The sequence below is a fragment of the Eriocheir sinensis genome, chromosome 1 (genome assembly GCF_024679095.1).
Source record: "Eriocheir sinensis breed Jianghai 21 chromosome 1, ASM2467909v1, whole genome shotgun sequence".
Classification (NCBI taxonomy): Eukaryota; Metazoa; Arthropoda; class Malacostraca; order Decapoda; family Varunidae; genus Eriocheir; species Eriocheir sinensis.
Window position 1 is genome coordinate 18,852,863 of NC_066509.1, and position 20,027 is coordinate 18,872,889.

Genomic DNA, 20,027 nt, shown 5'->3' on the forward strand with positions numbered 1-20,027 from the left:
CCTTCATCCACCCTCAGACCTTCCTCTTCCTTCCTTCCTTCCTTCCTTCCCAGTGTTCCTTCGTCCACCCTCAGACCTTCCTCTTCCTTCCTTCCTTCCTTCCCAGTGTTCCTTCGTCCACCCTCAGACCTTCCTCTTCCTTCCTTCCTTCCCAGTGTTCCTTCGTCCACCCTCAGACCTTCCTCCTCCTTCCTTCCTTCCTTCCTTCCCAGTGTTCCTTCTTCCACCCTCAGACCTTCCTTCCTTCCTTCCTTCCTTCCTTCCCAGTGTTCCTTCTGTCCACCCTCAGACCTTCCTCTTCCTTCCTTCCTTCCTTCCCAGTGTTTCTTCGTCCACCCTCAGACCTTCCTTCTTCCTTCCTTCCTTCCTTCCCAGTGTTCCTTCGTCCACCCTCAGACCTTCATCTTCCTTCCTTCCTTCCTTCCTTCCCAGTGTTCCTTCGTCCACCCTCAGACCTTCCTCTTCCTTCCTTCCTTCCTTCCTTCCCAGTGTTCCTTCGTCCACCCTCAGACCTTCCTCTTCCTTCCTTCCTTCCCAGTGTTCCTTCGTCCACCCTCAGACCTTCCTCTTCCTTCCTTCCTTCCCAGTGTTCCTTCGTCCACCCTCAGACCTTCCTCTTCCTTCCTTCCTTCCTTCCTTCCTTCCCAGTGTTCCTTCGTCCACCCTCAGACCTTCCTCTTCCTTCCTTCCTTCCTTCCTTCCCAGTGTTCCTTCGTCCACCCTCAGACCTTCCTCTTCCTTCCTTCCTTCCCAGTGTTCCTTCGTCCACCCTCAGACCTTCCTCTTCCTTCCTTCCTTCCTTCCTTCCCAGTGTTCCTTCGTCCACCCTCAGACCTTCCTCTTCCTTCCTTCCTTCCTTCCTTCCCAGTGTTCCTTCGTCCACCCTCAGACCTTCCTCTTCCTTCCTTCCTTCCTTCCCAGTGTTCCTTCGTCCACCCTCAGACCTTCCTCTTCCTTCCTTCCTTCCTTCCCAGTGTTCCTTTGTCCACCCTCAGACCTTCCTCTTCCTTCCTTCCTTCCTTCCCAGTGTTCCTTCATCCACCCTCAGACCTTCCTCTTCCTTCCTTCCTTCCATCCCAGTGTTCCTTCTGTCCACCTCAGACCTTCCTCTTCCTTCCTTCCTTCCCAGTGTTCCTTCGTCCACCCTCAGACCTTCCTCTTCCTTCCTTCCTTCCTTCCTTCCCAGTGTTCCTTCATCCACCCTCAGACCTTCCTCTTCCTTCCTTCCTTCCTTCCCAGTGTTCCTTCGTCCACCCTCAGACCTTCCTCTTCCTTCCCAGTGTTCCTTCGTCCACCCTCAGACCTTCCTCTTCCTTCCTTCCTTCCTTCCTTCCCAGTGTTCCTTCATCCCCCCTCAGACCTTCCTCTTCCTTCCTTCCTTCCCAGTGTTCCCTCGTCCACCCTCAGACCTTCCTCTTCCTTCCTTCCTTCCTTCCTTCCCAGTGTTCCTTCGTCCACCCTCCGACCTGCCTCTTCCTTCCTTCCTTCCTTCCTTCCCAGTGTTCCTTCGTCCACCCTCAGACCTTCCTCTTCCTTCCTTCCTTCCCAGTGTTCCTTCGTCCACCCTCAGACCTTCCTCTTCCTTCCTTCCTTCCTTCCCAGTGTTCCTTCGTCCACCCTCAGACCTTCCTCTTCCTTCCTTCCTTCCCAGTGTTCCTTCATCCACCCTCAGACCTTCCTCTTCCTTCCTTCCTTCCTTCCTTCCTTCCCAGTGTTCCTTCATCCCCCCTCAGACCTTCCTCTTCCTTCCTTCCTTCCTTCCTTCCTTCCCAGTGTTCCTTCGTCCACCCTCAGACCTTCCTCTTCCTTCCTTCCTTCCTTCCCAGTGTTCCTTCATCCACCCTCAGACCTTCTTCTTCCTTCCTTCCTTCCTTCCTTCCTTCCTTCCCAGTGTTCCTTCGTCCACCCTCAGACCTTCCTCTTCCTTCCTTCCTTCCTTCCCAGTGTTCCTTCATCCACCCTCAGACCTTCCTCTTCCTTCCTTCCTTCCTTCCCAGTGTTCCTTCGTCCACCCTCAGACCTTCCTCTTCCTTCCTTCCTTCCTTCCTTCCCAGTGTTCCTTCGTCCACCCTCAGACCTTTCTCTTCCTTCCTTCCTTCCTTCCTTCCCAGTGTTCCTTCGTCCCCCCTCAGACCTTCCTCTTCCTTCTTTCCTTCCTTCCTTCCCAGTGTTCCTTCGTCCACCCTCAGACCTTCCTCTTCCTTCCTTCCTTCCTTCCTTCCCAGTGTTCCTTCGTCCACCCTCAGACCTTCCTCTTCCTTCTTTCCTTCCTTCCCAGTGTTCCTTCGTCCACCCTCAGACCTTCCTCTTCCTTCTTTCCTTCCTTCCCAGTGTTCCTTCGTCCACCCTCAGACCTTCCTCTTCCTTCCTTCCTTCCTTCCCAGTGTTCCTTCGTCCACCCTCAGACCTTCCTCTTCCTTCCTTCCTTCCTTCCTTCCTTCCCAGTGTTCCTTCGTCCACCCTCAGACCTTTCTCTTCCTTCCTTCCTTCCTTCCTTCCCAGTGTTCCTTCGTCCCCTTCAGACCTTTCTCTTCCTTCCTTCCTTCCTTCCTTCCCAGTGTTCCTTCGTCCACCCTCAGACCTTCCTCTTCCTTCCTTCCTTCCTTCCCAGTGTTCCTTCGTCCACCCTCAGACCTTCCTCTTCCTTCTTTCCTTCCTTCCCAGTGTTCCTTCGTCCACCCTCAGACCTTCCTCTTCCTTCCTTCCTTCCTTCCCAGTGTTCCTTCGTCCACCCTCAGACCTTCCTCTTCCTTCCTTCCTTCCTTCCCAGTGTTCCTTCGTCCACCCTCAGACCTTCCTCTTCCTTCCTTCCTTCCTTCCTTCCCAGTGTTCCTTCATCCACCCTCAGACCTTCCTCTTCCTTCCTTCCTTCCTTCCCAGTGTTCCTTCGTCCACCCTCAGACCTTCCTCTTCCTTCCTTCCTTCCTTCCTTCCCAGTGTTCCTTCGTCCACCCTCAGACCTTCCTCTTCCTTCCTTCCTTCCTTCCTTCCTTCCTTCCCAGTGTTCCTTCGTCCACCCTCAGACCTTCCTCTTCCTTCCTTCCTTCCTTCCTTCCCAGTGTTCCTTCGTCCACCCTCAGACCTTCCTCTTCCTTCCTTCCTTCCTTCCCAGTGTTCCTTCGTCCACCCTCAGACCTTCCTCTTCCTTCCTTCCTTCCTTCCCAGTGTTCCTTCATCCACCCTCAGACCTTCCTCTTCCTTCCTTCCTTCCTTCCTTCCTTCCTTCCTTCCCAGTGTTCTTTCGTCCACCCTCAGACCTTCATCTTCCTTCCTTCCTTCCTTCCTTCCTTCCCAGTGTTCCTTCGTCCACCCTCAGACCTTCCTCTTCCTTCCTTCCTTCCTTCCTTCCCAGTGTTCCTTCATCCACCCTCAGACCTTCCTCTTCCTTCCTTCCTTCCCAGTGTTCCTTCGTCCACCCTCAGACCTTCCTCTTCCTTCCTTCCTTCCTTCCGTCCCTGAGTTCCTTCTTCCTCCCTCAGACCTTCCTCTTCCTTCCTTCCTTCCTTCCCAGTGTTCCTTCGTCCACCCTCAGACCTTCCTCTTCCTTCCTTCCTTCCTTCCTTCCCAGTGTTCCTTCGTCCACCCTCAGACCTTCCTCTTCCTTCCTTCCTTCCTTCCTTCCCAGTGTTCTTTCGTCCACCCTCAGACCTTCATCTTCCTTCCTTCCTTCCTTCCTTCCTTCCCAGTGTTCCTTCGTCCACCCTCAGACCTTCCTCTTCCTTCCTTCCTTCCTTCCTTCCCAGTGTTCCTTCGTCCACCCTCAGACCTTCCTCTTCCTTCCTTCCTTCCCAGTGTTCCTTCGTCCACCCTCAGACCTTCCTCTTCCTTCCTTCCTTCCTTCCTTCCCAATGTTCCTTCGTCCACCCTCAGACCTTCCTCTTCCTTCCTTCCTTCCCAGTGTTCCTTCGTCCACCCTCAGACCTTCCTCTTCCTTCCTTCCTTCCTTCCTTCCCAGTGTTCTTTCGTCCACCCTCAGACCTTCCTCTTCCTTCCTTCCTTCCTTCCTTCCCAGTGTTCCTTCATCCACCCTCAGACCTTCCTCTTCCTTCCTTCCTTCCTTCCCAGTGTTCCTTCGTCCACCCTCAGACCTTCCTCTTCCTTCCTTCCTTCCTTCCTTCCCAGTGTTCTTTCGTCCACCCTCAGACCTTCCTCTTCCTTCCTTCCTTCCTTCCCAGTGTTCCTTCGTCCACCCTCAGACCTTCCTCTTCCTTCCTTCCTTCCTTCCCAGTGTTCCTTCGTCCACCCTCAGACCTTCCTCTTCCTTCCTTCCTTCCTTCCCAATGTTCCTTCGTCCACCCTCAGACCTTCCTCTTCCTTCCTTCCTTCCTTCCCAGTGTTCCTTCGTCCACCCTCAGACCTTCCTCTTCCTTCCTTCCTTCCTTCCCAGTGTTCCTTCGTCCACCCTCAGACCTTCATCTTCCTTCCTTCCTTCCTTCCTTCCTTCCCAGTGTTCCTTCGTCCACCCTCAGACCTTCCTCTTCCTTCCTTCCTTCCTTCCTTCCCAGTGTTCCTTCATCCACCCTCAGACCTTCCTCTTCCTTCCTTCCTTCCTTCCCAGTGTTCCTTCGTCCACCCTCAGACCTTCCTCTTCCTTCCTTCCTTCCTTCCCAGTGTTCCTTCGTCCACCCTCAGACCTTCCTCTTCCTTCCTTCCTTCCTTTCTTCCTTCCCAGTGTTCCTTCATCCCCCCTCAGACCTTCCTCTTCCTTCCTTCCTTCCCAGTGTTCCTTCGTCCACCCTCAGACCTTCCTCTTCCTTCCTTCCTTCCTTCCCAGTGTTCCTTCGTCCACCCTCAGACCTTCCTCTTCCTTCCTTCCTTCCTTCCTTCCTTCCCAGTGTTCCTTCATCCCCCCTCAGACCTTCCTCTTCCTTCCTTCCTTCCTTCCCAGTGTTCCTTCGTCCACCCTCAGACCTTCCTCTTCCTTCCTTCCTTCCTTCCTTCCTTCCCAGTGTTCCTGCATCCACCCTCAGACCTTCCTCTTCCTTCCTTCCTTCCTTCCTTCCTTCCCAGTGTTCCTTCGTCCACCCTCAGACCTTCCTCTTCCTTCCTTCCTTCCTTCCTTCCCAGTGTTCCTTCGTCCACCCTCAGACCTTCCTCTTCCTTCCTTCCTTCCTTCCCAGTGTTCCTTCGTCCACCCTCAGACCTTCCTCTTCCTTCCTTCCTTCCTTCCTTCCTTCCCAGTGTTCCTTCGTCCACCCTCAGACCTTCCTCTTCCTTCCTTCCTTCCCAGTGTTCCTTCGTCCACCCTCAGACCTTCCTCTTCCTTCCTTCCTTCCTTCCTTCCTTCCCAGTGTTCCTTCATCCCCCCTCAGACCTTCCTCTTCCTTCCTTCCTTCCTTCCTTCCTTCCCAGTGTTCCTTCGTCCACCCTCAGACCTTCCTCTTCCTTCCTTCCTTCCTTCCCAGTGTTCCTTCATCCACCCTCAGACCTTCTTCTTCCTTCCTTCCTTCCTTCCCAGTGTTCCTTCGTCCACCCTCAGACCTTCCTCTTCCTTCCTTCCTTCCTTCCCAGTGTTCCTTCATCCACCCTCAGACCTTCCTCTTCCTTCCTCCCTTCCTTCCCAATGTTCCTTCGTCCACCCTCAGACCTTCCTCTTCCTTCCTTCCTTCCTTCCTTCCTTCCCAGTGTTCCTTCGTCCACCCTCAGACCTTTCTCTTCCTTCCTTCCTTCCTTCCTTCCCAGTGTTCCTTCGTCCCCCCTCAGACCTTCCTCTTCCTTCCTTCCTTCCTTCCTTCCTTCCCAGTGTTTCTTCGTCCACCCTCAGACCTTCCTCTTCCTTCCTTCCTTCCTTCCTTCCCAGTGTTCCTTCGTCCACCCTCAGACCTTCCTCTTCCTTCTTTCCTTCCTTCCCAGTGTTCCTTCGTCCACCCTCAGACCTTCCTCTTCCTTCCTTCCTTCCTTCCCAGTGTTCCTTCGTCCACCCTCAGACCTTCCTCTTCCTTCCTTCCTTCCTTCCCAGTGTTCCTTCGTCCACCCTCAGACCTTCCTCTTCCTTCCTTCCTTCCTTCCCAGTGTTCCTTCGTCCACCCTCAGACCTTCCTCTTCCTTCCTTCCATCCTTCCCAGTGTTCTTTCGTCCACCCTCAGACATTCCTCTTCCTTCCTTCCTTCCCTGTGTTCCTTCGTCCACCCTCAGACCTTCCTCTTCCTTCCTTCCTTCCTTCCCAGTGTTCCTTCGTCCACCCTCAGACCTTCCTCTTCCTTCCTTCCTTCCTTCCTTCCCAGTGTTCCTTCGTCCACCCTCAGACCTTCCTCTTCCTTCCTTCCTCGTGAACTGCGCATGCTCAGACCAGCAAGCGTAGACCGGTACAGTCTCACAAAGATTTTTAACCGTAATTAAGAGTTGCTGGAAGGCTGAATCAGACATACAGTACCTCTACCACCATCCTCGCTGTTTCTAGAACGACACTCTGTATGAGTTGTATTTATATGGACAGAGTGTCGTTCTAGAAACAGCAGGGATGGTGGTACTGTATATCTGATTCAGCCTTCAAGCCTTTTTTTTTTTTTTTTTTTTTTTTTTTTACATCTTGGCCAATTGCGCTGGTAGGCTTCTTCCCGGTGGATCCTGATGGTCGGTCCAAGGCTTCTTCCAGGTGGGTCCTGATGGTTGGCCCAGCCCGTTCTGGCGCAGGCGAGTGTTTATAGTGGCGCCATCTTGCATTGGCTCATGCTGCCCTCCCGGAGCTCATCTTTAATCCTAGAATCTAGAGTCCGGGTTGATAGGTGGTCTTCTGGACAGCATGTGGGTAGTTTTAAGCCACTCGGCGGCGGCTGAAAAATCTCAGCTTGGTGGCACCGGTCGGGGATTGAACTCGCGTCCTCCTGAACGCGGGGCCGTCTTGCTATCTGTTCAGCCACTGCCTACCCACTACCCCTGATGTGTTGAAAAGCTTTGTGAGACTGTACAGGGCTACGCTTACTGGTCTGAGCATGTGCAGTTCACGAGAGACCAGTGTTTGTAAACAAAAGCGCCAGCTTTTGACGATGGGACACCAAATAACACAACACCGGGTGCCTTCAATACCATGGCATGCTCACAAACGAATATGGAATATCAAATTTGAGGCAGTGAATAATAATTTTTTGGGCAAAGTTAAATGATTTTTCTCTTTGATATATTGATTTTTGAGTCTAATATAAAACAAATTACCTAGTGTTTTAATGTTGATGATCTAAGTATGAAATCTCTTCACCAAAGATATTTCATACCCCGAAGTTTTTTCATACAACACCGGGCGCCCGGGCCACGTGTAGGGAGGAGACAACGTTTTCTTCTGAGAGGCGGAAAAAAATAGCGATTATCACTAGTTTGGTTACAAAAGTAACGAAGATACCGATATATATTTAAATAAGTAGCGGATGGCCGATAACCCGATTTTGTTATCAGCGATAAAGTATCGCGATAACTTATCGCAATAACGCCCCACTATGGCCAAGAATCATCAGGAATGAACTATTTTAACAATAAATATACAGGAATCTAATTATTAGGGCCCAGGAGACAGTTTTTGGGGCAGAAATCGGCAAAAACAATATGCCAGGTTGGACAGTCCGGTAACGTTGGTGTGGTGGTCAGCGTCCCTGACCATGTATCTGGCGGCCAGGCTTCACATCCCGGCCCAGGCAGTCAGTGTGCAGCCACCCAGCTGTTCAGCCTTCTTTTTGGAGGGTCTGTACCTGGGGAAGGTACACTGTGCTAACCACACTGTAGGCTACCTGTGGCGTTTTTTATTTTTACTTAGGAGGAAACACTTCAAGGGCAAAAGAAAAAAAATAATGAATAAAAAGCCCGCCACTCGCTGCTTCCACAAAGGAGTCAAGAGGGGTGGCCGAAAGATGGTTCAAATGAGAGGTGTCCCGCTGCCCTCCTCTTGAAAGAGTTCAAGTGGTAGGGTTAAGGGTTCCCTCCCACCACAAGGGCCAGCGGAACGGGGATGAACGCCGCTGCCAACTTTACTGTTTTGGTGCTGTTCCTCTCGGTGTGCCTTGCCTGGCCACTGTTTGTCTTCATACTTATTGGGATAATTATGCAGCTGTCGTCATTGAGGCTAACACTTAACCCGGTGGTGGTGGTGGTGGTAGCTGGGGGGGTCATGTTTCTTAAAGGCTGCTCCCTCTAAGCGAGAAAAATGAGGAAAAATCATCACTCACGCAAACCATTTCATAATATATATCAACGCATTTGGATTCACTTTATGCATCATCTATTTTTGGGGTTTATATCACGGTAAAAATTTGGCCCGTCACTGCTACACGGTAAAGCCACAAATTTGGCCCGTCGCTGCTGCCGGGTTAAGATGTCATTTGCCTATAGAAATGACAAGATGTTATGTCTTACAAATCATTGTACATGCAGAGTAAACCTTGTCAGGCAACACACATATGCGCACACTCAAAAGAGGCAGAGAATTCTGGAGAGTGACGGCTCTGCTGCCTGCTTGTTACAAGGAACACACTGAACACCTCTTGTGGGAAGGTGGAGCGAGGGCGACAGAACAGAGTACTTGTGAGGGAGACGGGATAAAAATAATGTTCAGCAGGGAAGATATTATGACATGTCAGGTAAAGCAGCTTCAGTTTTGGCGCCACTATAAAAAAAATTTCCTGCGCCATGACGGGCTTGGGCCGACCCCCTGGCCCCTGAAGAAAGCCTGCAGACAAAGACGTTAGAAAAAAAACATTGCTAACTAGGATTGTTAAGAATTAATTCCTGGCTTCAAGAACTGGTAGTGTAGTTTGTTCAAGATTTTGATTTCCAGTAAAATCCTTACAAGTGGGCATGCTGGGGGCTCCAGCCTGGCCTTGTTATTCAGTTTTCCAAGTTATGCAAATCCCCCATTCCCCTTCCCCCAATTTGCATAACGGTAGAGTCAAAATATTGAAAACACTGTTCTACACAGCAGCAGTAAAAGCTTGATTGAATTAGCACACTTACCAGTGAAGGGCTGCTGTAGTCAGGGAGAGTGAGCACAGCTACATGTTTAACACAGCGGGCAAGCCTTAACAAGCCCCGAGATACTCGCTGGGCTGAATCAGAGAGTGCTGGCCCAAGTGTTGTTACACGTTCAGAGGGTGAGGCAGCCCAGTGTACAGTGTGGCTAAAACTCGGCAACATGCCCAGATGCACCATTCTTTTTCCTTATTTGTTTGAATTGTCAGTTTAATGTTTTAGTGAATATTTCATTGCCTTGCCAAGATATAAGGGTTTTACTGTACTTCCTTCAGTACTGTCAGGGCTTTGCAGGAACCTAAACCAGTGGACGGATGACTGTTATTGTTATTTCTGACACAAGAACACAATCAGGGGACATGTGCCGGGGGAGGGTCTCCTCGCCCACCCTTTGGTACCACAGAATACGTGTAATTTTTACTCTCCGTTGCAGTCAGTATAGGGACGTGATTTGTTATATCTTGTAGGTGCCTGTGAGGGCTGCTCCACGTGTCATCAGGAAGGAGGACTTTGACAACCTAGAGAAACCTGCACAGATGAAGAGCTGGACGTGCTGGACCCGGCAGACACATTCGTGGTGTTGTGATTCACTCGTAACACTGGAGAACACAGGTAACCAGCCTGACGACTTGTCTAGGACTGAACGTTCTTCATCTTTGAGAAGCCTCATAGCCTATTGGTGTTCTTAGACTCGGCTTTTACACGTAGTGATTTTTGTGTTGCTCTTGAATCATTATTTGTGGATCTACATCATTGCTGACAAAGTACAGGTCTGAAAACATGAATATAATTGGCCAGTATTCAGCTTACAGTCATGAACCTGCTGCCACTTCAATCACAAAACTGCTCCCACTATTTTGTTTTCAGTGTATTATTACAAAGGATTTGCTGTGTGTTAGTAGTAAGAAATGCTGCATGAAGTAAAGCACTGATTTTGAATTGCAATTTGGATGCATGTGTTCTCTCTCTATTCTCAGTGAAGTAGATATTTACTCAACACATATACAAGAACTGTCCTTAGACGTCTATATTTAGAAAATGTGTGTTATCTCTGTGGGTTGGCAGTCTCTGTTTCCATAACCATCACAGTCTTCTCTTGTCCGTACTTATGTTAAGACTGGTGACCCAGGCCATTCTGTGTCCTTCATGACGGCTGAGTCTGTGGCCGTCACCTTTCTGTACTTGGCACACTTTCCTCTTATTGACTGAAGGGCGGAGGACATGGATGGACCCAGTTGTGGAGTCCTTAGATACTGATGCCTTGAGGAGCACGGGGAAGGTGTTCCTCCGTGTGTTTCTCTTCTCCTTGTTGGACTGGAGGGTTTGTGGGCACAGCAGCACCCACCTGTGGCTGGCCTGGAATGAGGTACTGGCTGGTGGGGTGGTCATTGGCAGGACTGTCATTGGTCTGTTGTTGTAAGCAGGACCTGTTGTGACCTACTCGTGGCCAAAATCCATGGCATCTTTGTAGGTGGGTCATGCTACCCCTCCATAGTTGTGCATTTTCCAGTATTGGTGACCACTTGCCCAATATTCATGTAGTATATGCTACATAGTGGTTCATGAAAAGAATATTTAACCCGGCAGCAGTGACGGGCCAAATAGATGATGCATAAACTGACCACAGATGCATTGATATACATATATTGTGAAATGGTTTGCGTGAGTGATGATTTTTCTCGTTTTTCTCGCTTAGAGGAAGGAGCCTTTAAGAAACGTGATCCCCGCGGCTACCACCACCGGGTTAAATTGCTTCTTTACAACATTGAAAAATGCAAAATGTAGTTGATACTAAAGCTCCATTTAGCACGAAATTTAACCGAATAACTGCCGTAGTTCCCTATAGATGTAAATCCCTTAGCATAACAGGCCATCAACATCACATTCTGACATGCCTAACACCTTGCCATAACAATTCTTGCAGCACTGTTGAGCTTAACTGCATAAACATTGTGGCAGTATCGCACTGTACAGACCATTGCAACACTCTCCAGTGCGGTTCAGTCAGAGTAATGAGAGTAGAATGTTGTTGAATTGTAAGATATTTAAAATTGCTTCCTCACATATATCATTCATTGTAGGAATGAATCATTGCCTTCAATATATTTTACTACAGTCGGAAATATTTCAAGCGTTATCTTCATAAAGTACATAATTACTGAGCAAAGAAAAAAAAGGATGAGGTTTGAGCAATTTGACACGGAAATGAAACCGCTGATGCAAAATGTGAACTAGATAAGCACTGGTAAGATTTGCAGCCCAGCTTCCCTTAGTAGTTTATTATAGGTCAGCATTTCCTGAGTGTAGTCTTGAGTCTGCACCAAGAGAACTGGACATCCAGACCTCAGGCCCAGACACTCTGTTGGAACTGCAAGCAAAGAAATGCCGAGACACAAGTGAAACGTGATCAGTCTTGTGCTTGGTAGATAACTTAGTGTTGCTCATTTAAGTACAGTAAAATTTACTGCTGAAACTGTCTGTAGCAGAGACCTGAGTAGTCTGGGTTCATGCCTGAAGGCGACTGTATCCTTTGTGTACTGACGGACCGCTGACCTTTGTTACGATGCCTGCAGCCTATTCCAGTGCTCCCATTACTTTACTGTGATATATGTATTTATGTAAGTAAAATGTATTATTTCCTCCCATCGCTTATTTCTCTTATTATGCTCATCATGTCGTAAGTCTTTCCTTTTCTGTGGGTATGTTATCTTTCAAAGCTGGTGTGTTAGTCTTGGATGTGTGGCGCCACAAACAACATCATGGGACGGGAGTCTGGGCGCCAAGACAGCCAGTGCTCACAAGATGCAGAGCCGGCCACATTATTAGGTCTGTCCACTCACAAGCGTGGGTGTGACACATACACATTGCCAGCTTGTGGTTGTGGGAAAATCAGCTTGTTCTATTTCATTGGCTGCTTGGGATAAAAACTCAAGCTACTTCTTCTGTCATGTATTTAAATGTTTATACGTACTAATGACCATCACTCGTAGCCTCCTTTGTAAACCCCAAACGTGCCGACTGTCTGCCGTACAAGCACGCAAAAAATTTGCTGCTGTCAGTCAGTCTGGTCATATCTCAGGCAAACAAACATCATTAAATAAATGCATTAGCTCATTTTTGGTATTGGAAAAGACATCTGTAAGTGCAAATTAAAGGTATTTTTTATCATTCATGTACATCACATGGATAATATTAGAAATTGCATGAAGTATTGCTGCATGTGATGTGTGGTTTTCTCCTAGTCCAGCATAACACTCAACAATATTTCCTGCTGTCCCGGAGTGTTGTTCCCTGTGATATACATGTGATGATTGACCAAGATGCCTCTTACTTGCACTTACAGAGCTGCCAAGTGTCTCTTTCACACCTGAAATGAGATAAAGCAGGATTGTTCAATGCTGCACTGTTGGTGTGTATATGTGTGCCCAAGTGATAGCTTTCATGTGTGGCATGGCACGGCAGGTTTGGGAGGTACACAAGAGGGCATGAGTGATGGTTCTCAGTAATTATAATCATTCAAATATATGATTGAAGAAATGGCTTGAGTATTTATCACAAGTAGCCAACGATACAGAACACATTGATTTTTACACAAGCACAAGCTGGCAATGCATATGTAGCAGATCCATCCTAATCCACTCCTGGGGATGAACAGATGAAAGGAAACCAAATGTACAGATAGAACCTCAGCCATTTGCAGCAAATATATACGCACTAGACAAATTAACACACACACACACACACACTCACAGAATTGTAATGATCGTTATAACTTGTTGACATAATGTGGATATTTTTGTCTGAACACACTTATATCAGGAAGAGGGTCGTCAAGGTTGTGTTTTTCCCCAGCCAATAAACCTACTTTTGATGAGGTGTGAAGGTTGTGGGCTGCATATTTTGGGGCTGATTGTGTTTCATGTTGGTACTGATCAACCCTTGGACAGCATTTGAAGAGTGGCTCCCCCAAAATGAATCGTCTGTATATAGTCACTGCCTGCCGACCTGAGGACCGTAGCTTAAATATAGTTACGCCGCATAAGAGATGTTTTAACTCGTCTATATAAAGATTCTACCGAAGTGTTGTTATATATCTGCCGTACAACACTGACTGGAGCGTCTATATAGAGTTCCAGCACCGTCTGAGGCAGGGGGTCCCAACCTTTTTGTTCCTCTGTACCCCTTGGCCATTTCTATAGGTTTCCGTGTACCCCTAAAAATTTAGGAAAAAAACGAAGAAATTTTAATATTTTGATATTATTCTGTAATGAAATCTGTATGTGTAAACTGATGATATAATGTAAGTTAAATAACATTTTGCTTACTAAAATGAGGAAATTGAAAAAACACGACATTATGCAATATGAATGCAGATTACAACACATGTATTGTACAGTAGTGGTTATTCTCTCGGACCCAATGTACCCCCTGAAAAGTGCAAATGTACCACTGGGGGTACATGTACCCCAGGTTGGGAACCCCTGCTCTGAGGGTTAAAATACCACAAGTTGTCCCCAAAGAGGCTTGCTGTGTCAACCTACTGGAAGAGCTCAGGTCACAGGGCAGCATCACACCTCTGTACTTGTCATGGGGCAGGTGACAGGTGTGGACATGGCCAGGTGTAAAGTGAATCACACACTGCTGCCTCTGTACTTGTCATGGGGCAGGTGACAGGTGTGGACATGGCCAGGTGTAAAGTGGAGTGCAATAGTCATGCCACTGGTTGATGCAGTATCCCAACAGTTGTTTTTGTGGGCCACAGGACACTGTCTTCATGTTGGGTATTTTCTATGGCATGTTAGTCTGCAAAACATTTGAAACATTTGAAACATTTTATTATCCCTTTTTATACAATTATGTATTTACAATAATTTACTGGTGCAGGGAGCCCATTTAAAGCTGTATGCTTTTGGGTACTGAAACTTAGGTGCCGGATTTAATCAATAGTGGAAAATATATATATATATATATATATATATATATATATATATATATATATATATATATATATATATATATATATATATATATATATATATATATATATATATATAAAAAAAAATAGATTTTTATATATATATCTCTAAATATATATATATTTATATATATATATATATATATATATATATATATATACACATATATATACACATACAAACATATAATATATGACAAAAGTAAAATGATGATAATAATGATAATAATAATAATAATAATAATAATAATAATAATAATAATAATTAGTTATAGAAATAATAATAATAATTAACATTGTGATAATTATAAAATAATAGTAGTGTAAATAATAATTAAAGTGATAATATTAACACAATATCATTAGTACAAAAATTGTAATTGATTTATAAAAATAATATGGTAGTACAGTAAATGATAATGTAAGTAGTAATAGTATTAATACAATAATAATAGTATAAGGTAATAATTGATTAAGCTGAGGACACACTCTGACAGATGATACATGGACTTAATAATTATAATTGAGAAGAATATGTTTTTTAAATTGTTTTTAAAGGAGTGTATTGAATTTAGAGCTTTAATATTATTAGGAATAGAATTCCAGGTTTTAGGTCCTGAATAAAAAAGTGAGTGTTGAAAAAGTGTTAAATTATGGGCAGGTGGACGTAAATTTTCATGAGTACGGGTGAAATAAGTATGTTGTGGCTGTAAGGACATGGAGGTTTCACTTTTGATCTTTTTATACATGTAAATGCCAATTTGTAGCTTATTTATGTCAAAAAGTTTTAAGGAATTTGTTTCTTTAAAGAGAGGTTGTGTGTGGGCAAAGTAGTCACTGTTTGTAATAATTCTTATTATTTTCTTTTGAAGTCTAAACAGAGGTAACAGGTGTGTGGGGTAGGTGTTGCACCAGGTAGGCGTACAGTAATACAGGTGTGGTAAGACATGTGCATTATATAACATTTTCAAAACATCAATGGGCATTAATTCTTTAATTTGATATAACAGAGATACTAGCCTGGATAATTTAAGGATTTTTTTTTTTTTTTTTTTTTTTTTTTTTTTTTTTTACAGCAAAGGAGACAGCTCAAGGGCACAAAAAAGTAAACATTAATAAAAAAAAGCCCGCTACTCGCTGCTCCTAAAAAGAATCCAAAGAGGTGGCCGAAAGATAAGTCAGTTTCGGGAGGAGAGGTGTCCTGATACCCTCCTCTTGAAAGAGTTCAAGTCGTAGGCAGTAGGAAATACAGATGAAGGAAGATTGTTCCAGAGTTTACCAGCGTGAGGGATGAAAGAGTGAAGATGCTGGTTAACTCTTGCATAAGGGGTTTGGACAGTATAGGGATGAGCATGAGTAGAAAGTCGAGTGCAGCGGGGCCGCGGGAGGGGGGGAGGCATGCAGTTAGCAAGTTCAGAAGAGCAGTCAGCGTGGAAATATCGATAGAAGATAGAAAGAGAGGCAACATTGCGGCGGAATTTAAGAGGTAGAAGACTATCAGTATGAGGAGGAGAGCTGATGAGACGAAGAGCCCTAGCCTCCACTCTGTCCAGAAGAGCTGTGTGAGTGGAGCCCCACACATGAGATGCATACTCCATACAAGGGGACAAGGCCCTGTATATGGACAGCAACTGTGCAGGGGAGAAGAACTGGCGGAGACGGTACAGAACGCCCAGCCTCGAGGAAGCTGATTTAGTAAGAGATGAGATATGAAGTTTCCAGTTGAGATTTTGAGTTAAGGATAGACCGAGGATGTTTAGTGTTGAGGAAGGTGATAGCTGGGTGTTGTCAAAGAATAGGGGATAGTTGTTTGGAAGATTGTGTCGAGTGGATAGGTGGAGAAACTGTGTTTTTGAGGCGTTGAAGGACACCAGGTTCTTCTTGCCCCAATCGGAAATAATAGTAAGGCCTGAGGCTAAGCGTTCTGCAGCCTCCAGCCTTGAGTCGTTAAGTTCCTGAAGGGTGGGTCTTCTATTAAAAGAAGTTGAATAATGCAGAGTGGAATCATCGGCGTAGGAATGGATAGGACAGTTCGTTTTGGAAAGAAGATCATCAATGAACAACAGAAAAAGAGTGGGAGATAGGACAGAACCCTGTGGGACACCACTGTTAATAGATTTAGGGGAAGAACAGTGACCGTCTACCACGGCAGAAATAGAACGGTCAGAAAGGAAACTGGAGATAAAGGTACAGAGAGAAGGATAGAAACCGTAGGAGGGTAGTTTAGAAAGCAAAGATTTGTGCCAGACCCTATCAAAAGCTTTTGATATGTCCAGCGCAAGAGTCAGTTAAGAAGGCTAGGAGATCACCAGTAGAACGCCCTTTGCGGAACCCATACTGGCGATCAGATAGAAGGTCAGAAGTGGAAAGGTGCTTTTGAATCTTCCGGTTAAGGATTGATTCAAAAGCTTTAGATAGACAAGAAAGTAAAGCAATAGGACGGTAGTTTGAGGGATCGGATGGTCACCCTTCTTAGGTACAGGCTGTATGAAGGCATACTTCCAGCAAGAAGGAAAGGTAGATGTTGACAGGCAGAGGCGAAAGAGTTTGACCAGGCAGGGTGACAGCACGGAGGCACAGTTTTTAAGGACAATAGGAGGCACTCCATCAGGTCCATAAGCCTTCTGAGGATTGAGGCCAGAGAGAGCATAGAAAATATCATTTGAAGAATCTTTATAACAGGCATAAAGGAGTCAGAGGGGGATGAGTAGGAGGAATATGCCCAGAATCGTCCAGAGTGGAGTTTTTAGAAAAAGTTTGAGAGAAGAGTTCAGCCTTAGAGATAGATGAGACGGCAGTGTTGCCGTCAGGACTGAGGAGTGGAGGGAAAGATGAAGAAGTGAAGTTGGAGGAGATGTTTTTGGCTAGATGCCAGAAGTCACGGGAAGAGTTAGAGAAAGCAAGGTTTTGACATTTTCTATTAATGAAAGAATTTTTGGTTAGTCGGAGAATAGATTTGGCACGATTTCAGGCAGAAATGTAAAGTTCATAATTAGCATTAGTTTGAAGGCTCTGGTACCTTTTGTGAGCTACCTCTCTATCATTGACAGCACGAGAACAAGCGTGATTAAACCAAGGCTTTTTAGCGTGAGGAGTAGAGAAAGAACGAGGAATGTATGCCTCCATTCCAGAGACAATCACCTCTGTGATGCGCTGAGCACACACAGAGGGGTCTCTATCCTGGAAGCAATAATCATTCCACGGGAAATCGGAAAAGTACATCCTCAGGTCGTCCCACCGAGCTGAAGCAAAATGCCAGAAGCATCGCCTCTTCGGTGGGTCCAGAGGGTGATGCTTAAAGGTCATGGTATCATCATACGTTATTCCTAATAATGTATGTTTATTAGTTCTGCTTATAATGTCTTGGGAAAAAAATAGGGACGGAAGCATTGATGGTGACTTATTAGTAAACAGCATATAAAATGTTTTGTTTAAGTTCACTGTTAATCTATTACTCAGACACCATTTATGAAAGGTTTGTAGGTCAGTGTTTGCTATATGTATCATGTCAGTAGGATTTTCACCAGTAATATTTAAGGTTGAGTCATCTGCGAAAAGGATTGTTTTAAAGTTTGTAAATATGTAAGTAATATCATTTATATATAAGAGAAACAGGATTGGACCCAAGACACTGCCCTGTGGAACACCGTATTGAATAGGTAGAGATGCAGATAGACAAGTGTGGAATTTGGTTGATTGAGTTCTGTGGGACAAGTAATCCTGAAACCAGTCATGAATAATACCTCTAATTCCATAGTAATACAACTTACGTAATAATATATCGTGTCTGACTGTATCAAAAGCTTTGGTGAAGTCAACAAAGATGCTTAATAATGACTGTTTATTATCTAAAGTTTTATAGATTTCTTCTGAATAAGTTCTCAAGGCATTGAAAGTGTTTAGACCACGACGAAAACCAAACTGACTGGGATTAAGTATGTTTTTAGTTTCAAGAAAATTTATGAGAAATTTTTTCATTACTTTTTCAAAGATCTTAGAAAAAACATTTAGTAAGGATATTGGTCTATAATTACTTAGTTCATCTTTGGGACCTTTCTTATGGATGGGGACAACAGTTGCATGTTTTAGGAGTTGAGGAAATTTACCATTATTGATAGAATTATTAAAGAGTATGGACAAGGGTATTGCAAGTTGGTTTTTGCTGGTTTTTAATACAGATACTGGGATTTCATGCACATTGCACTTTTTGTTTTTAAGGGAATTAATTACAGTAATTACATCTTGGGGGATAATTATAGGAATTGTCATTGAATGAGGAAAGTCACCTTGAAGAAAGCTGAGAGGGTCTGTGGTGGAAGGTGGTAGACTGTGATCTATTTTAGGCGCAACATTTGTGTAAAATTCATTAAAAGCTTGTGCAATTTGTAAAGGTTCAGAGAGTTTTTTACCATTATAGATTATGTTATTTGTGGAACTCTTCTTATGGTCATGATTAGAAAGTTGGTGGATTGTTCGCCATATTTTACAGGTGTTATTTTTAAAATTAGTGAATTGAGCCATATAGTAAGATTGCAGGTAACTATCACCAGCTTGGCAGCCCTGGTTAGTGACTGAGGGCTTTACTGGAAGGTATCTTGTACAAATGAGTTCTCAGCTCCATCAAGGTTAAGCTGCTAGTGTTATGGATAGCTTTGCAAGAGTCTTTCATGTTAACTCATCACCTATTGTTTGTCACAATTTTTTATTCTTCTTAGTTTACCTCTCTGTCTCTCTCTCTCTCTCCATTATCTCCTTGCCTTACCTTGAAGTCCCTTTCTCCCGTCCTTCTTTCATTTCCATCTTTCTTTCTCTCTCTCCTCTACACCCTCTTCTTTCCCTTCTCTCCTTCCCTTGATAGTTTCCATTCATCTCCTTCCATTTATTTATTTTCTCAAGTCTCCCATTCATGAATTTTGTATTTCTAGATTTCTGTTGCCAGGAAGGAGGAGGAACAAAGAAGAAGAGGAGGAAGAACAAGAAGAAAACAAAAGGAACAGGAAGAATTAAAGAATAGAGAAACAACACACACACACACACACACACACAGGAACATGAAAAGCACAATATTTTCTTCTGGTTTAATTTTTATTAGTTCATATTTTCACAACAGCTTTCAAGGTTCCACAGTGTAATCTGCACACACACACACACACACACACACACACACACACACACACACACACACACACAAACCATGGTACTCAGCACATTGCACTCTGGTATTTTCTGGCAGACAGCTGCGTCAAAGAACACAAACGGACGTCACAAAATAACAGTTTTAACGCAAACTTTGTCGTTGGTTGTGTCGGTGCGAGAGTTTTTGAGGCCGGAGAATGATGAACACAATGTGCTGAATACTGTCACTGCTGCTAACAGATGTATACCAACATACAGATTCACTCAGGATATACACATACAATATAGACATACTATATATATATATATATATATATATATATATATATATATATATATATATATATATATATATATATATATATATATATATATCAATATATATTTTTTATATTTATAAAAATATATATATATATATATATATATATATATATATATATATATATATATATATATATATATATATATATATATATATATATATATATATATATATATATTATATTAGGTATATATATATATATATATATATATATATATATATATATATATATATATATATATATATATATATATATATTTTAGGTGGTCTATTATATTAGGGGATATATATATATATATATATATATATATATATATATATATATATATATATATATATATATATATATATATATATATATATATATATATATATATATATATATATATATATATATATATATATATATATATATATATATATATATATATATATATATATATATATATATATATATATATATATATATATATATATATATATATATATATATATATATATATATATATATATATATATATATATATATATATATATATATATATATATATATATATATATATATATATATATATATATATTCCCAGTGTTCCTGTGTTCTCTCAATAAAAAATATTTGACAAAGTGTGTATTATTTCAACT

At 43.8% G+C, this 20,027-nt stretch overlaps 1 long non-coding RNA gene across 1 annotated transcript; it reads right to left on the reverse strand.

Annotated features, from left to right (window-relative positions):
- Positions 1–18,991: 18,991 nt before the first annotated feature.
- Positions 18,992–19,351, reverse strand: LOC126995745 (uncharacterized). The gene is made up of 2 exons (XR_007750676.1): positions 19,091–19,351; positions 18,992–19,060 (listed from the first exon to the last, which is right to left on the reverse strand). It is a non-coding gene; the product is annotated as an uncharacterized LOC126995745 (long non-coding RNA).
- Between the last annotated feature and the right edge of the window lie 676 nt (positions 19,352–20,027).